The following is a 16,592-nucleotide window of genomic DNA, read 5'->3' as shown; positions in this document are numbered from 1 at the left end:
GTATTGTGATTCATATTCCAGTACCAGTGGACGTTTTAGGCTTTTTTCTTCACACAATTGGCATTTATCAGACGATCAGTCTAGCAACTACTGCACAGTAGTAAGTGACTTTTCTGGTTGATAGGCGAGTGTGTTACCCACAGAGGGACCCTTTGGGCCTGCCGTCCTGATCTTCAGTGCAGGGAGCTTTTTGTCCTGGTGAGTGACCGTAATCGCTGCGAGCGCTGGTGGCGGATTCTGTGATGCAGAATTCTGAAATGTGAACGTTCCTCCGTGGCCTGATGCCTTGTGACGGCTCGTGATTGACACGGGAGAGGTGCGAGAGTCGTGCAGCCAGTCAGCTGTTTCGTGGGCGTGTTTCCTCTGATTCGGAGGCCAGTGGGGAGGCAGGTATCGCAGTAACACCTTTCCGAGTCACACGCAGCCACGTCTTAATTGCGCTGTCGCTTCTTGTGCTTCGCTGCTGCTAAATGAAGCGTGCGGAGGCTGATGTTTGGCCAGAACGTTCCCCGCTTTTAAACGAAGACGAATCAAGCACTCACATGCAGCCGTGATGCAATATGGTCGGGTCATGACCTGTGACTTACTGGTGCTATTATGCTTATTCTAATTGCATCCTTACTGACTTAAACATACTGACATATAAAAGCAGCATAGTAAAAACAGATGAATACTACTGACAATAGTATTTATTATTAATAATAATAATAATAAAATCCTCTCTGTTCTGTGATTTAAAAAAGGTCCAGTTGAATGGTACAGGTTGTCACGACTACGGACTTACGGGGGAAGGAAGCGCAAAGGTCTGACATGCTGGGAAGGGGTTTTATTATAACAAACAATAACGAAATACAAATAAACAGCGGCGCGGTGGCCGAAAACAGTTTAACGTAAATAATGAACTGAAACACCCCGTAGGCGTGTGGCGATTGCCAGAACTCAAAACACATAAAACTAAATCAGGTCAAGTTCGTGCAGAGAGTTCACGAAAATGCCAGCGACCCCGAACGGGCGGAAACGTCCGGCATTTATGGGGCGTCAGGATTGAATTCCGGTGTGGAGCCCAGCTGCAGGCAATCCTGACAGAGCCCCCCCTCCAAGGGCTACGTCCTCGGAGCCCCAACAGTACCATCAGTGGAGGCGGCGGGGCGGACGGCGGCAACCACAGGGCTCCTGCCCTGCTGTATCCTCCCCTTGGAGGACCCGGTCCCTCGGGCTGGCTCCCCGGCGTGGTCAGGCGTGGTGGCCCCGGTCCCTCGGGCTGGCTCCCCGGCGTGGTCAGGCGTGGCGGCCCCGGTCCCTCGGGCTGGCTCCCCGGCGTGGTCAGGCGTGGCGGCCCCGGTCCCTCGGGCTGGCTCCCCGGCGTGGTCAGGCGTGGCGGCCCCGGTCCCTCGGGCTGGCTCCCCGGCGTGGTCAGGCGTGGCGGCCCCGGACCCTCGGCCTGGCTCCCCGGCGTGGTCCCGCTTGGCGGCCCCGGACCCTCGGCCTGGCTCCCCGGCGTGGTCCCGCTTGGCGGCCCCGGACCCTCGGCCTGGCTCCCCGGCGTGGTCCCGCTTGGCGGCCCCGGACCCTCGGCCTGGCTCCCCGGCGTGGTCCCGCTTGGCGGCCCTGGACCCTCGGCCTGGCTCCCCGGCGTGGTCAGGCGTGGCGGCCCCGGTCCCTCGGCCTTTCTCCCCGGCTTGTTTTTGTCTGGCTTGGCTGCCCGGTCCCTCTTGCTGGCTCCCCTTCTTTTTCCCGTCCTTTGTCTGCCTCCCTTACCCTCTTCCTGTCTCCCCGGCGTGGTCAGGCGTGGCGGCCCCGGACACTCGGCCTGGCTCCCCGGCGTGGTCCGCTTGGCGGCCCCGGACCTCGGCCTGGCTCCCCGGCGTGGTCCCGCTTGGCGGCCCCGGACCCTCGGCCTGGCTCCCCGGCGTGGTCCCGCTTGGCGGCCCCGGACCCTCGGCTGGCTCCCGGCGTGGTCCCGCTTGGCGGCCCGGACCCTCGGCCTGGCTCCCCGGCGTGGTCCCGCTTGGCGGCCCCGGACCTCGGCCTGGCGGGTGGGTCAGGGCTTGGCGGCCCCGGACCCTCGGCCTGGCTTCCCGGCGTGGTCCCGCTTGGCGGCCCGGACCCTCGGCCTGGCTCCCGGGTGGTCCCGCTGGCGGCCCCGGACCCTCGGCCTGGCTCCCCGGCGTGGTCCCGCTTGGCGGCCCCGGACCCTCGGCCTGGCTCCCCGGCGTGGTCCCGCTTGGCGGCCCCGGACCCTCGGCCTGGCTCCCCGGCGTGGTCAGGCGTGGCGGCCCCGGACCCTCGGCCTGGCTCCCCGGCGTGGTCCCCGCTTGGCGGCCCCGGACCCTCGGCCTGGGCTCCCCGGCGTGGTCCCGCTTGGCGGCCCCGGACCCTCGCCTGGCTCCCCCGGCGTGGTCCCGCTTGGGCGGCCCCGGACCCTCGGCCCTGGCTCCCCGGCGTGGTCCCCGTTTGGTGGCCCCGGACCCTCGGCCTGGCTCCCCGGCGTGGTCCCGCATGGCGGCCCCGGACCCTCGGCCTGGCTCCCCGGCGTGGTCCCGCATGGCGGCCCCGGACTCCCGTACCTGCACACAATAATCAGGGCCGATCCATCTGGGTACGTGTGGGCCCTGTCTCCACATGTCCCCTCTGACACGTCTTGTGTCACCCCCTGCACCGCGCAGGGAGATTGTCCCAGAGTCTCCGGCGACTGTTCCAGGCACCCCAGGTTGGTGCCTTCTGGGACTATGCAGCCCCTCTCGCTGCACGGCCCTGGTGCCAAGGGGGGGGCATTGCCAGACCATCCGGCTAGCCCCTTCTGCGTCCGTTGGGACAAGCAGGCCCTCTTCCTGCCTGTCCCAGCTGGGTCCTCATGCCTACCCGGGGGCTCTATGGCGCTCCACCCCTCTGGAGGCAGACGCAGGCCCATGCCTGGCCCGCCCTCCTCACTGGCTACCGGAGGACCCAGCTCCATCGCTTCCCCACCTCCCCTCCCCTCAGGAGGAGTCCCCAACCCGAACTGCACCCCCCCAAAAAATTCTTTGGGGGAGCACCCCCCCCGGCTGGACTTAGGGGTACCTTGGGGCTTGTCCACCTCGCCTTGGACCAGCACATTCGGGTCAGGAACCTCCTCCCTGGGGTTCGGCTCCGCGGCTGGGTCGCCATCTGGTGGACACAAAGAGGGGAAGTGGGGGCGACATACGGACACATATGCCACACAGACACACAGACAGAGACAGACAGAAGAGAGGGTCGTCTGGCTCCCTCTCTGGGCTCTCCGGGACCTCCTCAGGGGGCACAGCCAGGATCTCGGGAGGAGCGACCTTCTTGTCGCCCACCAGTGCTGGGTCTTCTTGCCCCGGATCCTGACTGGCACTGGATGTGGTGGAGGGGCAGAGTTCGATCCCTGGCTCAGGCCGATCAAACTCCGCCCTCAGTCTCTGTTGGAAGTCCCGAAAACTCCTGTCTGTCTCTCCCTGCTGCCAGAGGGTTGTGCTCCAGCCCCATGCTGATCCAGTCAGACACGTGAGGATGGTAGTGATCTCGTCTGTGTCTGCTGCCCCACTGAAGGGTCCCGGGACAATTGGGCTGTCCCACACGGGGCTGGGCATGTCGCTGGAGATGGTGGTAGGTGTGTGGTGTGGAGGGGGGTGGAGGTCTTCTCCAGCAGGTGTGGACGCTGGTGCTGCGCTGCCATTTCGCTGGGGAACGTCCGGGCAGAGGGAAGGCGGGTCGGCGACTGGAGCAGGAATGGAGGATTCCCTGCGAGGCAGTCCCGGCAGCGCAGTTGCTGGCTGGCGACCTCCCGTCGCCCTCTTCCACCAGCTTTCCTCACACTGCTGGGAGGGACGTGGGTTTCCACGGACCTCGTGACTATACTGGATGGGCGCGATGGGCGGAGCCATCCCGGCACCGACTGCCCAAACGGCGTCATCCTGGTCGTCGTCCGCGTCAACCTCGTACCCCCGGAAGTCACATGGGTCATCACGGACGCCGCGATGATCTCGGACACGCACGCTGGGCGGAGCCATCCCGGCACCGACCGCCCACCGAAAATCCACGTCATCATCGCTTTCGTCATCCGTGTCCTCCCACCGGTGACTCCGAGGGTCGTCCACCCTGCGGACATCCTGGACCCATGGCGCGATCAGCTCCCATGGGCAGTACTCTGGCCATTCGGGCTGGAGGCTGCCCACCTCCTCGCTGGAGGAACGCCGCCGTTGTTGCCGCTTCTCACCCCCCTGGAAGTGACGTGGGTCCCCACGGACCTTGCGACGATCGCAGACTGGCGCGATGGGCGGAGCCCAACTCTCGTCTCCCGTGCTATCGTCGTCGTCCGTGGGGAGCCTTGCCAGCAGAGCGCAGAGTTCTTGGCTCGACATGCCGAAGATCGTGGGGGTCGCATCTTCTGCGCTCGCTGCCCACGTCACTTCCTCGCTGCTGCCGACGCCAACGTCCTCGCTCCGCCCACTCACCCGCCGACGTTGTCGCTTCCGGGTTTCGCGGAGTTTCCCGGGGGTGACGTCATCACGCGGCGCCGCGTACCACGGCTTCTCGGGGAGAAAACGCTCCACCAGAACGGGCGGCGCGTCTCTCCCCTGGCGTCCGCGTTCGCCGCGCCGGGCTGCGTCCTTCGCGGCGTTTCTTCTCCTCTGTTTTTTACCTCTGCGCTTTTGGGGGGGTCGCTGGCATTCTGTCACGACTACGGACTTACGAGGGAAGGAAGCGCAGAGGTCTGACATGTTGGGAAGGGTTTTATTATAACAAACAATAACGAAATACAAATAAACAGCGGCGCGGTGGCCGAAAACAGTTTAACGTAAATAATGAACTGAAACAAACCCGTAGGCGTGTGGCGATTGCCAGAACTCAAAACACATAAAACTAAATCAGGTCAAGTTCGTGCAGAGAGTTCACAAAAATGCCAGCGACCCCGAACGGGCGGAAACTTCCGGCATTTATGGGGCGTCAGAATTGGATTCCGGTGTGGAGCCCAGCTGCAGGCAATCCTGACACAGGTGATGTGCCAGAAGATTTGTAAAGTGTGGAATGTTCAGCCTGGATGAACAATGAAATGTATAATTAGTGGATTTACACAATAATTAATCCGCAAACGTGTGTCTGCGCATTTACTGAATGCTTGTGTGCATTCATTAGTATTAGGCATCAGGGTCTGCATGGGACAGTGTATGCCTGCAATGTGTGTGTGTGTGTGTGTGTGTGTGTAGCTGGACTGACTGTGAATTCTCCAAAAGAATTCATCAATCTCCACACTGACACCCTGACTGACAGAGCAAATGGGCCGTTTATATCCTATAGCCTGAACGCAGGTTATTAAATCCAATGTTCTCTAATCCTAGGCTCTCCTGTCTCCTGTCATCTATTCACTGTGTCTAAGAATGTTAAAGAAACTTTCATATTCAGATTTTATTTGTCGCATACAGTCATAAAAGGACACAGCATGCAGTGAAATGCTTTTTGTATGACCCACCCCACATTTGTATGACCCACCCCACATTTAAACCCACCCCATAATCAAAGATCTGTTAATTATCTAATCAAACTAAATATCTTGAAGACTATTCATGTAAATGTATTAATTAATTATTTACTTATCATTATTAATACTTATATGATTGTGCTGTTAACTGTAGAATCATATTACGTACTTTGATGAACATTTCTGAACACATTTCATGTTCCTAAAACACCTGTGATGCTACAAAAAGCCCCCCGGCAGAGTTGGTCTGTTTAACTAATGATGTAAGAGGTCTTTACAAACTGGGCTGTAGACAGGCTGGGTGAAGAGGAACCCCCTGAAAACACAATATTGAATCAGAGTGAAATCATCACGTGTTCCGTGGCGGAGGCTTGCTAAGATGAATTCTAATTATGACTAAATTGGGGTATTATGCTCACCCCCCCTGCCTGGCACCTGCTGCCTTCAGGAGCCATGATTTATGGGGCCTATCAGAGCGGCCAGCCTGCCTCAGCTTCTGTTCTGACAGCCAGGCCTTCCCAAAACACACAATTTGGAGCATAGCTGGACTGGAGGGTGGATGTGTGTGAATCTGAATACTTTTTATTAGTAACTTTCTTTTTACTTCAGGTGTGGCAGCTGTAGGGGAACAGAGATGGAACTGCATTCCACAGTCCAATAACATCGCTCCATAGATAACCCCCACAGACCAGGGCAAGATGACCAAGATGACTACAGAGCTCTGTCTGCTGATCTAAAGAAAAGAACGACACCCTGTCCTCGCGAGTCCCCACAAGAGAGAGACCAGCAGCACAGACCTGCTCTAATTTAATTTAACTTATAATAATTGTGGACAACCTCTGGGGATGCCCTTTCATTATTCTTAATAAATAATAATAATTATTATTTATTATGATTAAAATTACCACCAGACTTGTTGTTGTCAAACAAATGGGACTATTAATAATTTACTAAAAACCACGTTCTTATGAATTGTGTCATAATCACATCTTTGGGCTCAATTTACCCAACAGAGCACATATGCGTTTGAATGTATAACTGCAGAGGCCAGAATTCATCAAGCTGACAAGGACTGAATTTAGAATTGAGATGTTTTAAATGTCTGTCCCCTTGTTCTCTGACATGTCCTTCCACTGCCTATCCATCTGCATGAAGGCTCCCAGGATTGGTCACCAGAGCCCCGGACTCTCACGCACATCTGCCAGGCTGTGCCTGCCTCTTTCGGGGTCCCAGTCTTCAGAAAGGGAGGATAGCCGTGAGATCTCCACCTGGAGCAGGTACGCTGAGAATTCCACACAGTATACTGTCAATTGAAGGCCACTACTTTAAACTAAGCACACTGGTTTAAAGTGGTAGTAACTTACTGATTCCCACACTACTTTCTCATTCTGAGTCATTTGAATCCGCACCAAACCTGCACACACCATTAAGGATATTTTCGTCACATATACGCATATTTTGTCCTCATCTATGTAAATCCTAAGGATTTACATTGACCTTACACCAGAGAGCAAGTCTAACCCTGCTTAGCACAGGTCTGAAAATAGTTCAATGGAAAACATAAACAGTTGTCATTTCTAAAGTACTGTACTGTAACGATGATCGTCCTCAGCATTCGTCATGTGGGTGTGGGTCAGTGGGCTGCCGTGGGGGTGTGGGGAACTCGGTGTTTCAGGTGGTGTACGAATGTGAAGTGTCCCCATGTGACGGACATCCTTCCCTTTCCCGTCTTGCACCTGCACCTGGGTCCCCCCTGGGTCCCCCCTTTCTTGGTGTCATGACAGGAACTGTGTTCCACCTTCCCACCTTTTACCCTGGTTATGCCTTCAGACATTTCAGGTTTCAGTCTTGTGAGTCAGGAGAGAGAAATTATCATTGTAATTCTAGTGGGTCTGTAATATAATTAAATGATATTAATGTTCACAGTATGACATTAAATATGTGCAACTAGTACTGGTAACTCGTTAAGTTTATTTTTAAAATCCATGAAAATCTGAGTAGAATATTGTTAGGGCTGGTAGTAGCCTAGTTAACACGCTCGTCTATGAACCAGAAGACTCAGGTTCAAATCCCACTTACTACCATTGTGTCCCTGAGCAGGACACTTAACCCTGAGTGTCTCCAGGGGGGGGACTGTCCCTGTAACTACTGATTGTAAGTCGCTCTGGATAAGGGTGTCTGCTAAATGTAATTGTTTTCCTTATAAACGTGAATCAGATGTCTCAAATGTCTATCACATTTCTCTTCCTCTATATGATAATATCATCATATCATATGTTGGCCAGTCGAACCACCCAGATTAATAAGACAGTAAAACAATAAAAATAAGCAGTTGCTCATGTGCAGCTGAAGGCTTTAAACTATGAGCTGTGACCTCTCTGGAGGTACGTTCCACAGTTGCAGCGATTTTTGCAACAAAGTTTTATTTTTGTGTGGAGCCTCCAGTGACCCTGCAGACACAATAAAAAGACAGGTTGACTTTTAAAAAAATCCATCATACTTGAGCACAGGATGTGACGTTGATCGAAATTTATACTGTTTTAAATATATCCAATGAAGACGCATGAACAGAAAGGCCCAACAAAGCACCTCTCAGAGTCTGGCAAGTCATGCCACCCCTCTCCAACCTTAACTAGTTCATTTTCAAGTCCACTCCCTGCGAAGTCCTCAGAGGGACTCCGAAACACTGCACCTTACTACACATGCATCACGAGTGAGCTGAAAAAATCCCCTCAGCATCTCTTATGCTGCTCTTGTACATGTTGTTCATATTCTTTTCCACACACATGCGTGTTTTTTTCAACCAGCTCAAAATGCAAAGCACTTTACTTCCATTTTACTTCCATCTTCTGTCTTGCTGTGTGAGTAGCACTGGAGACAGTTTGCACACAATTCTCCAGACTCTGTTTAACTAACTGGCTTTGATGAATGATGTACTTTGGGTTTGTAGGTTGTTAAACCACTGCAGTATAGGCGAGGGCATAGAATTCATTATCACATTAGCCATAGCTGCCATCTTCAAATTCATTGATATTAACTGATAAAATTAAGTAGCATATGTGAATTTTTTTTTATTTGCTCTGTTAAAACAAGGCGTGTTCCTTTCAATATGATTCCTCAGGTACACAGTGGTATTACAAAATAATGACAATACAAGTTAATATGTTTAAATAGTTTAAAGGTTATTTACTTTGCCAGTTACAATGAAAAATAAATGCACAAAGACACACATCCACATTGATGTACTCTTTTCTGTTCTGTTCTAAATTCTCATGGTTCCTATGTATGGCTGGACAATGTCAGTGAGGATGGGGTTGTGTGATACTGAACTGACAGTCACTAAAGGAAATGGGGACCTGGAGTGGACAGTTTCCACATGCTGTGTCCCTGCTTCCTCTCAGGGCCCTGCTGGCACTGTCGGTGTGAGATGGGGAAGTGGAGAGGAGGCAGAACGTCCGGCGAAAGATGGTGTGACGTGCACTGGCCTACGGTGCCTCCCTCACCAAACCTTTCAGTGTGCTGGGGTAATGTGACATGGCGGGCTGTAACCCTGCCTGACGGACAAGCTGTCACCGTCCCAAAAACACCAACTCACATGCAGACATATCCATCAGTTGTGGAATCAATCATATTCTATCATATTCTATCATAACACCATTCTAATAATGAAACATTAGGGTTGTCATTCATTTAAAAAATGCTAAACATGATAATCATGAGATAATCATGATAAACATAGTAAATATGATCAATTCCTAAGACTAAAGCTGGCTCTAATGCATATTCAAATTATGACAGAGACAAGTGTTGCAAAGAGCCTCAGATAGGGAGTGACGAGAAGTTAAAATGCTAATAAACTTCAAATAGTTTTTCAACTTTTTATTCATATCAGTGATTGCTGTCTACATTGATTCCGCAAGCCCTCCTGACGCAACTCACCCCATTTACCCGAGCTTGGGACTGACACCAAGAAACACACTGTCACTTGCGTCCCCAGTCACACATTTGGTCAGATTGGATAGAAATTTTCCCATTTAGAGAAATTGTCTTACACTCTGTTACACTCACACAAACGATGCACCATCTGAACTGACTGTTCCTCTCCATCTTTATGTAGGGACGGCCTCTAGATAGGATGAATTGTTGTGGTCAGATCCCACACGGGATCCCACAGACATTTACCACACTCGCTGCATCAGGAAAGCCACCAGCATTGTGAAGGACTCTACACACCCCTCTCATGCACTATTCACCCTCCTACATCCGGAAAAAGGTGCTGAAGCATCCGGGCCCTCACTGCCAGACAGCTTCATCCCACAGACCATCAGACACCTGAACACTCAGGGACTTTCCACTCTGGACTGACACACACACTACCTCTGTTATATTGTAATATTATCTATTTGTAGTATCATCTATTAATACATTGTTCCATTTTGCACAGCAATCTTTATTGCACTATTTTACTTTGCACACTTCATTTGACCTGTTTAGCGCTGTCTGTCTCATTGTTGTCTTTTTTTGTTAAATGTTATTCTTGCTCTGCCCGTGTCCCCTGTTTGCACAAAGCCAAGTTTGTCTGAGTTGCACACATGCACTTTATGTCACTGTGTAACTTTGTCTAATTGTTAAAATGTTACATGTAGCACCAGGTTCCGGAGAAACCTTATTTCGGTTCACTATGTACAGTCTAACATGTATATAGCTGAAATAACTTCAACTTCAACACAGGAAGTGCACAAAACTCAGCTGCATTAATTGTTAATTTATTTTTTACATTATAAATGTTTATAAATTAATCACAGCAATTAGTATGATAATTTGGCCAACTCTGTTAAATATAGAAGTATAATGCATAATTTCTTCAGTTCTCTGAAAGGTAATAATTGTTTCCGGACTTGTGGGCGATGTAACGCAATTCACTTGTTTGGCCGTGTGTGAGGCCCAGCAGGGGCGCTTCTAACACCTTCCCCCCAGCCACCAGTGTTGGGAGGTGAGGGTCCGTCTCTCACAGCCAGCCCACAGAGAGCCACTCCTGAGCGGGGTGTGAACGTGATTATGGACTGCAGCCTCCGCCCTCGGGCTGCCAGCACACTCACATGCCTGCCTCTGTTCGTGGGGTTGTCACCTGCTGTGGTCCTCACGTTTGTTCACACCCATTTTAAGCAAAGAACACATTAAAATTTCAAATGAAGTACAAAATCTGGTGAGAGAAAGAAAGTGGATGTCTATACCCACACACAGAATTGTTCTCATCCAGTCAGGGCAAAATTTATTTGGACCACAGTTGATATTGTAAGTTTGCCCATAAATGATGAGTCTATAATTTCAATGTTAGGCTTATTAAAACAGTGACAGAACAATAAAAAAAATCCAGAAAAAGGCAGAAGTATCTGATCCCTTTGCAAAACATGCTTTAGTACGTGTTGGCATCACAGAGGTCAGACGTTTCATGTAAGTTCTCAGGGGTGATTTTTGCAAATCCTCTTTGCAGATCCCCTCAGGTCATTAATGTTTTGTGGGTGATGTTTGGCAACTCAAAAGATTTTCTATGGAATTATGAATCTGGAATTGAGGACTAGGACACTCTAAGACCTTTCTATACTTATTGGACTGAACCAAACTAATAAAGACTAGGGTGTGTCGAGGGATCTCATTTCCTACATCCCCACTGTAAAAAAGGCTCACAAGCACTGTATTAAAGAGGCATGACACAGTGGAGTTTACAAGAATGAACCGTTTCAAATTTATTAACACCAGTAAATTACTATTGCAGTTACATGTCATTATTTTTATGTAAAATATGTACCAATGTTACCGAAAACCCCAAAATAAAAGAAAGGAGAAAGGGATAGAGGAAGAGAGAGATAAAAGCCATGAACCAGAGAGGCAGCTGGTCATCGAGAACAGAGAAGGATAGCAGGACTCAGAAACTGGGGGGAGAACCCCCCCAAATCCTGATGAAGTGAAGTGAAGAGCCTCAGCCCACAAAAGAAAACTATTTTGTACATTTAACTCCCAAAAAGTTCCCACAGACCAATCAGGATTTGTTCTTTGATATATCTGCCGTGTCTTTCTCGTTGTGACACTTCAAGCCATTTGCTGGCTTTTGACACCTCTTAATTGGGGGATGTCGCAGCTTGACAAAGACACTGGCGGGGGACCTTCACAAAAGACAAAAGCACAAAATGTCATGGACCTGGGATTTCCCATCATACACCACCTGGGTAGGAAGAGTGCTGATTGGGGTGTACCAGAAAATGTGAATAAAGTAGTAAAAAGGTACAACCCCAACACAGGGTTCCCTACACTGGTGTAATACAACAGAAAAAAGACAACGGGAACGTTTCTGTGACATCACCTGACTAAAAAGAGAATTGAAAGGGACACTCTGTCTAGTAGCAGTTCTCTAAAAACACATATATTTAGATGCTATTGGGGATTCTAGGGGAATTCCAAATAAATTACCAAATCAGACGGGCAGGTATTGAATCAATGTGGATTGGATTAATTACATCCATTATAATCAACAATACTTTATATTGACACAATATTACTAAAATTGACTGAGAAGTTGGGGATTGATGATCAAAGTTCTTGTCTTAGCATCCATACATTATGATTTTATCAAGATTGACTCAAGTCAATCTTGAGTCAGTCTGCCCAGAACCGCCCCCCTGGGTCTAACTACATGGTGCTACACCTCTTTTACTCTGCCTTTCTGTCTTATAATACATGCTGTCTGCGAAATGCACCTTAACCCTTCCCCCCTCCAGCCTTGCTGCAGGGGCTGAGTGGATTTGTAAGAATTACAAGTTATAAATACGTTGGGGGACAGACCCGCACATCCTGGGCAATTTGGGTCCCAATTCGGGTTCAGGGACCATGTGATCTGTGGATTGACTCTGAACGTCTCATTTAGTGTCCATGCTGCTGCAACATCAGGCCCCCAATGTCGAAAAGAAACCATTCACTCTCAATTTAACCTGAACACTGATGACACCCCCCCACTCCACACACAGTCACACACTGAATCGGACACACTTCCAGGCACATGCATACACTAACACTAACGCAGGATTTCATGGAAGAAAGGGCAGGTAGTTGTGAGTGATCAATCAGCAGCCGAGGCAGTAAGGCATTAACAATCGCTGCCATTTTCGGTGCATTCGCCTCAGTGGAAGAGCCACCAGGCATGTTTAATTCTCAGTTATTTCCTGTTTTAAAAGAAGACATGTCTCATTTATCGTTTGGTATATGAGAGAGACACAGAGGATGGTGTTATTGGCCAGTTTCTCAGTCCCATAAGGAATTCTTACAATTGACGCAGTTCCACCTATAACTGTGCCTAGAATATCCATCTATGAGGGGTATGGATGCGGAGAGCCTCCGTGGTGGGTGTAGCTGCACCATTAGGTTACACTGCTCTCCAGCTTTGGGCCGATTTTGTCAGTTCAGCGGCATCACCGAACAGCTGTGAAACATTTCCTGCATGCGTGTAGATGGCTTGTAGACAAATGCAATGATTTGAAGAGGCATTGATGTTTAAGAAGCCAAGCACTTAAGTCAAGTTCTCCAGGGGGCACAGCTGGGTACTCGGAGACCCCTGGTGTCATGCCAGCTAACAGCCGACTGTCTGGATTTCCCTGTTGAAGAAATGTACACTGTAACTATGCGTTACGTTTTACTGAGTGGAAAATGATGCGCTGTGAATACGCATGTGTGTGTATATTAGATGTGTCCTATCTAACGTTCAGGAAATCCTCCTCACCCATCTTTCCTGTCTCTCTCACTCTGGTGCCACGAGGACCCTATTCCTTTTTTCCACCAACCGAACTTCACACAGTTTTGAACCACCAACAATGAAAAGAGCTTTCAGCAAGGCTGGTTCCAATTCATCTGTGATAAATGAGAAGATAAGGCAATCAGTGCACACCATGACACTGTGTGCAGCTAGTTAGGCATACTTCGAACCCATTCAGGTGTGCTCCATACACACACACACACACACACACACACACCTCAGCCCTGATGGTGGCCACTTGTCATCCAGGAGTTTGTTCTTGCTTCCTCTCCAGCAGGCCCAGACGTGGACCCCCGTGCCAGAGCTGATTCAACCACGAATGGAGTAAAGGGAACTTGTTTGCAATGTTTTCTCCCTCTCACCACAGTGGACCTCCTCGTCTTCTCTAAAGGCCAAACCAAGGCCCGGATCGATGAGACAGCCAGCAGCAGAGGCAGGTGAGTCTTCCCACGGAGGAGTTAGCAAACTGGGAGGGATGCAGGGTGGAGGAAGAGCCTCACTAGCTGAAGAGAATCTTGGGAAACCTTCCTTCTCTTACAATGAGTGGGCTCCTCAGTGCATTGAATGGACTATTTCCCTCCCTCCTCTTCCTTTTTCAAAGGGACTAGAGCATCCATATTGCCACACTCCAAACATGCTGCTGGTGTTTCTGGAAGATTCTTTTCCTTTCCAGTGCCGATGCTGTCGACTGTTGTTGGCTTTTAGATGATGTTGGCAGGAATTAGGTTCATGCAAAGGTCGAGCTAACATAATTCATTTCCAGATGCAAATGAAATGCATTTTAAATTAGCCTCATCAGCGATCGCCAGCGCTGTTATTATTTTGAGGGCTGGTCATGAAGTACGCTGGTGTCGCTGGGAATGAAAAAGCTCTGAACATTTCACTTGGCTTGCTTTGTGAATTCATTATATCGTTTTTGCTGGCTTGTTGTTGCCTCTGAAGCTCATAGAAAACCAGGTTCAATGTTTCTTCTGAAATACTCCCTCTCTGTGGCGTCCCTCTCGCTAAAGAAGATGCTTTCTCTGTCTAGTATTCTGTCCAGCCCTATATCCTGAGTCTGTGGGTCCAGCACGGGGGAATTACATCAGTTAACACTTTTGGTGACAGGGCTGTCCTCTCCCATTAATATTCCCATTACGCTGGTGCAGTGTCGGGGTGCTGGGGAGACACACAGAATGTCATTGTGGGGGTTGGTTGGTCATCAGTGTTTGGAGACAAACAGGCCGTGGGTGGGGGTGGTGTGAAAGCACCCGAACGCTGGCTCTGAATGTAAGAGGAGGGGGACAGACCAATTCCAGACCTATCCCAGCGAAAGACAGAGAGACAGATACACACATTTTAGAGCAGTTTTTGGGGTGCTTTTTGCTATTTAGTGAACTTTGAATTCCTTTAGTCCTTCAGCTTCACCACTTCATCACTTCCCCTCTGTTGTTGCTTGAGTCCAATAAGCTGGTGTGCAAATATATCTCTTCATCCGTATCTCCATGCATCCTCAAAAGTAAAAAAGGAAAAGTTTTCTCTCATTAAGAATTGAAGCAGCAGATTGACAGCATTAGGGCTCTTTAAACTTCAGACGGCTGTAAGTGCTGTAATCCACTAAATGAAGTGAAAATTGCATTCTCGTCAGGGCTGATTTGAAAATGGAATTTGCGATCATGAAATATACACAGTTGTCACGTCTTAAAAAGGTGTCTGCAGTTTGCTTCAGTGAGTAAGGTGAATATTAGCTGTGACAGGGGAATAAGTTTATGAGCGTCATAGCAAGAGTGAGAGAGAGAAAGAGAAAAGAAAAAAAAGTGTGATGCCTGAGATCAATGGAAGACCTCATTGCCTTGTACTTCATTGTGTTTCTGAAAAGATCCTGGAGATATTTTATTTAAAGATCCTGAGCGTGCACATATGGCAACACTGCCACCTACAGCCCAGGCTTCCAGCTGCTCTCATTCTCTCTTATTTTTCACTTCGCTATGGACACCAACACTCACTGATTCATTTTTATTTTTGCAGAGTTCCATTTTAATCAGTATATATCAGTATTTCTATAGTTTTTTTTAACAGACTTGTAAGTCAAAGTGCTAATCATTGCTTAATGTCCTTAATTTCCTGCTTTAGATAGCGATATGTATTCTGCCTATTTTTTCCACACAAACATTTGTACATGACTGTGTGTCTCTGCAGGAGACAGATAAGCTGAGGATGTGTTCTGTTGTAACAGACCTCTGGAAGCTCATCAGGGACATTTGTTTTTCACTTACGTCTGATCAGGCATTCAAAAGAGACAAGAGTGACAGAGACAGAGACAAAAGACAGAGACAAGAGTGGGAAGAAGGCTTAGACAGGGACTATTGCAGGCTCTAATAGTCAAGAAAATGACAGGAATTGATGTGGCAAAAGTTTAAGTCCCTTCCTGTTTTCCCAGACCTGTTACCACCATCACCGAGAAATACGCTGTCACGTGTGTCCCAGGTGGCTGTCTTCCATGATTTAATTCATTGACTTGATTTTTTCATCGTGTCATACTTTTCATAAACCTCAATATGCGCTGGTGATCCATAAAAAATCCCACCATGAACATGCATAAAGTGGCACCAGCAGGGCGTTTTAGACAGTGGAAAATGGAGGGACGGGTCGGGTGTTTATCGACCCAGGGGCAGTTGGGCTGGAGCTGGGACTGCAGGCCCCTTTGTCCCCACCTGGAATACCCACTCAGACCTCAGGTGAAGCAACCAGGAGGAGGGTATGAGACAGCAGGCTCCTCCACCCATGTGCTCCTTCATCCCAATCCTATGTGGAGTGATTTGGAGGGTGAGCTGGTCCTCTGTGATCAGGATCAAAGCGCAGGATCAGTTGGGCCATTTTATGAAGATGAAATGGGATGAATTCTGTTCTCAGGTTCCGCCAGGTCAGATGACAGGTCAGATGACACCAAATTTGAACCCATTGGATGCCATAATACACACCATGTTTGAAGCTCAAAAGGCTCTGCATATCACCCCCATAACACCAATAACAACAGTGAAGTTTGGAGGTAGGAACATCATAGTGTGGGGCTGTTTTTTGTCATACCAAACTGGGATTCTTCATATAATTGGAGGGAAAATGTACAGAGATATTCTTGAAAAAAATCTGCTGCCATCTACTAGGATGGGATGAGGGTGGAAAGGAAAGGAAGGAAAAAAGAATGAAAATGAAACTGCCAGAATGTCCCAGCCAAATCTGGTTCCTAGAAGAGGTTCACAGAACCTTCACGCTGTTAGTGAAGTTGTGAGCCAAAATCACAACTTAGTGAAAGTGAAGTGATTGTCA

At 49.3% G+C, this 16,592-nt stretch overlaps 1 long non-coding RNA gene across 2 annotated transcripts in view; it reads left to right on the top strand.

The window, feature by feature from the left end:
- Window positions 1–13,383: 13,383 nt before the first annotated feature.
- Window positions 13,384–16,592, top strand: part of LOC114767267 (uncharacterized) — a 45,261-nt gene continuing 42,052 nt past the window's right edge. For both annotated transcript variants that reach the window (XR_003742910.1, XR_003742911.1), the window contains exons 1-2: window positions 13,384–13,464; window positions 13,561–13,723. This is a non-coding gene — a long non-coding RNA (uncharacterized LOC114767267). The remainder of the gene's footprint in view (window positions 13,465–13,560; window positions 13,724–16,592) is intronic.

Source organism: Denticeps clupeoides, chromosome 17 (assembly GCF_900700375.1).
Source record: "Denticeps clupeoides chromosome 17, fDenClu1.1, whole genome shotgun sequence".
NCBI classification, from domain to species: Eukaryota; Metazoa; Chordata; class Actinopteri; order Clupeiformes; family Denticipitidae; genus Denticeps; species Denticeps clupeoides.
The sequence above is the reverse complement of the archived record's forward strand: the minus strand, read 5'-3'. Positions and strand labels throughout refer to the sequence as shown.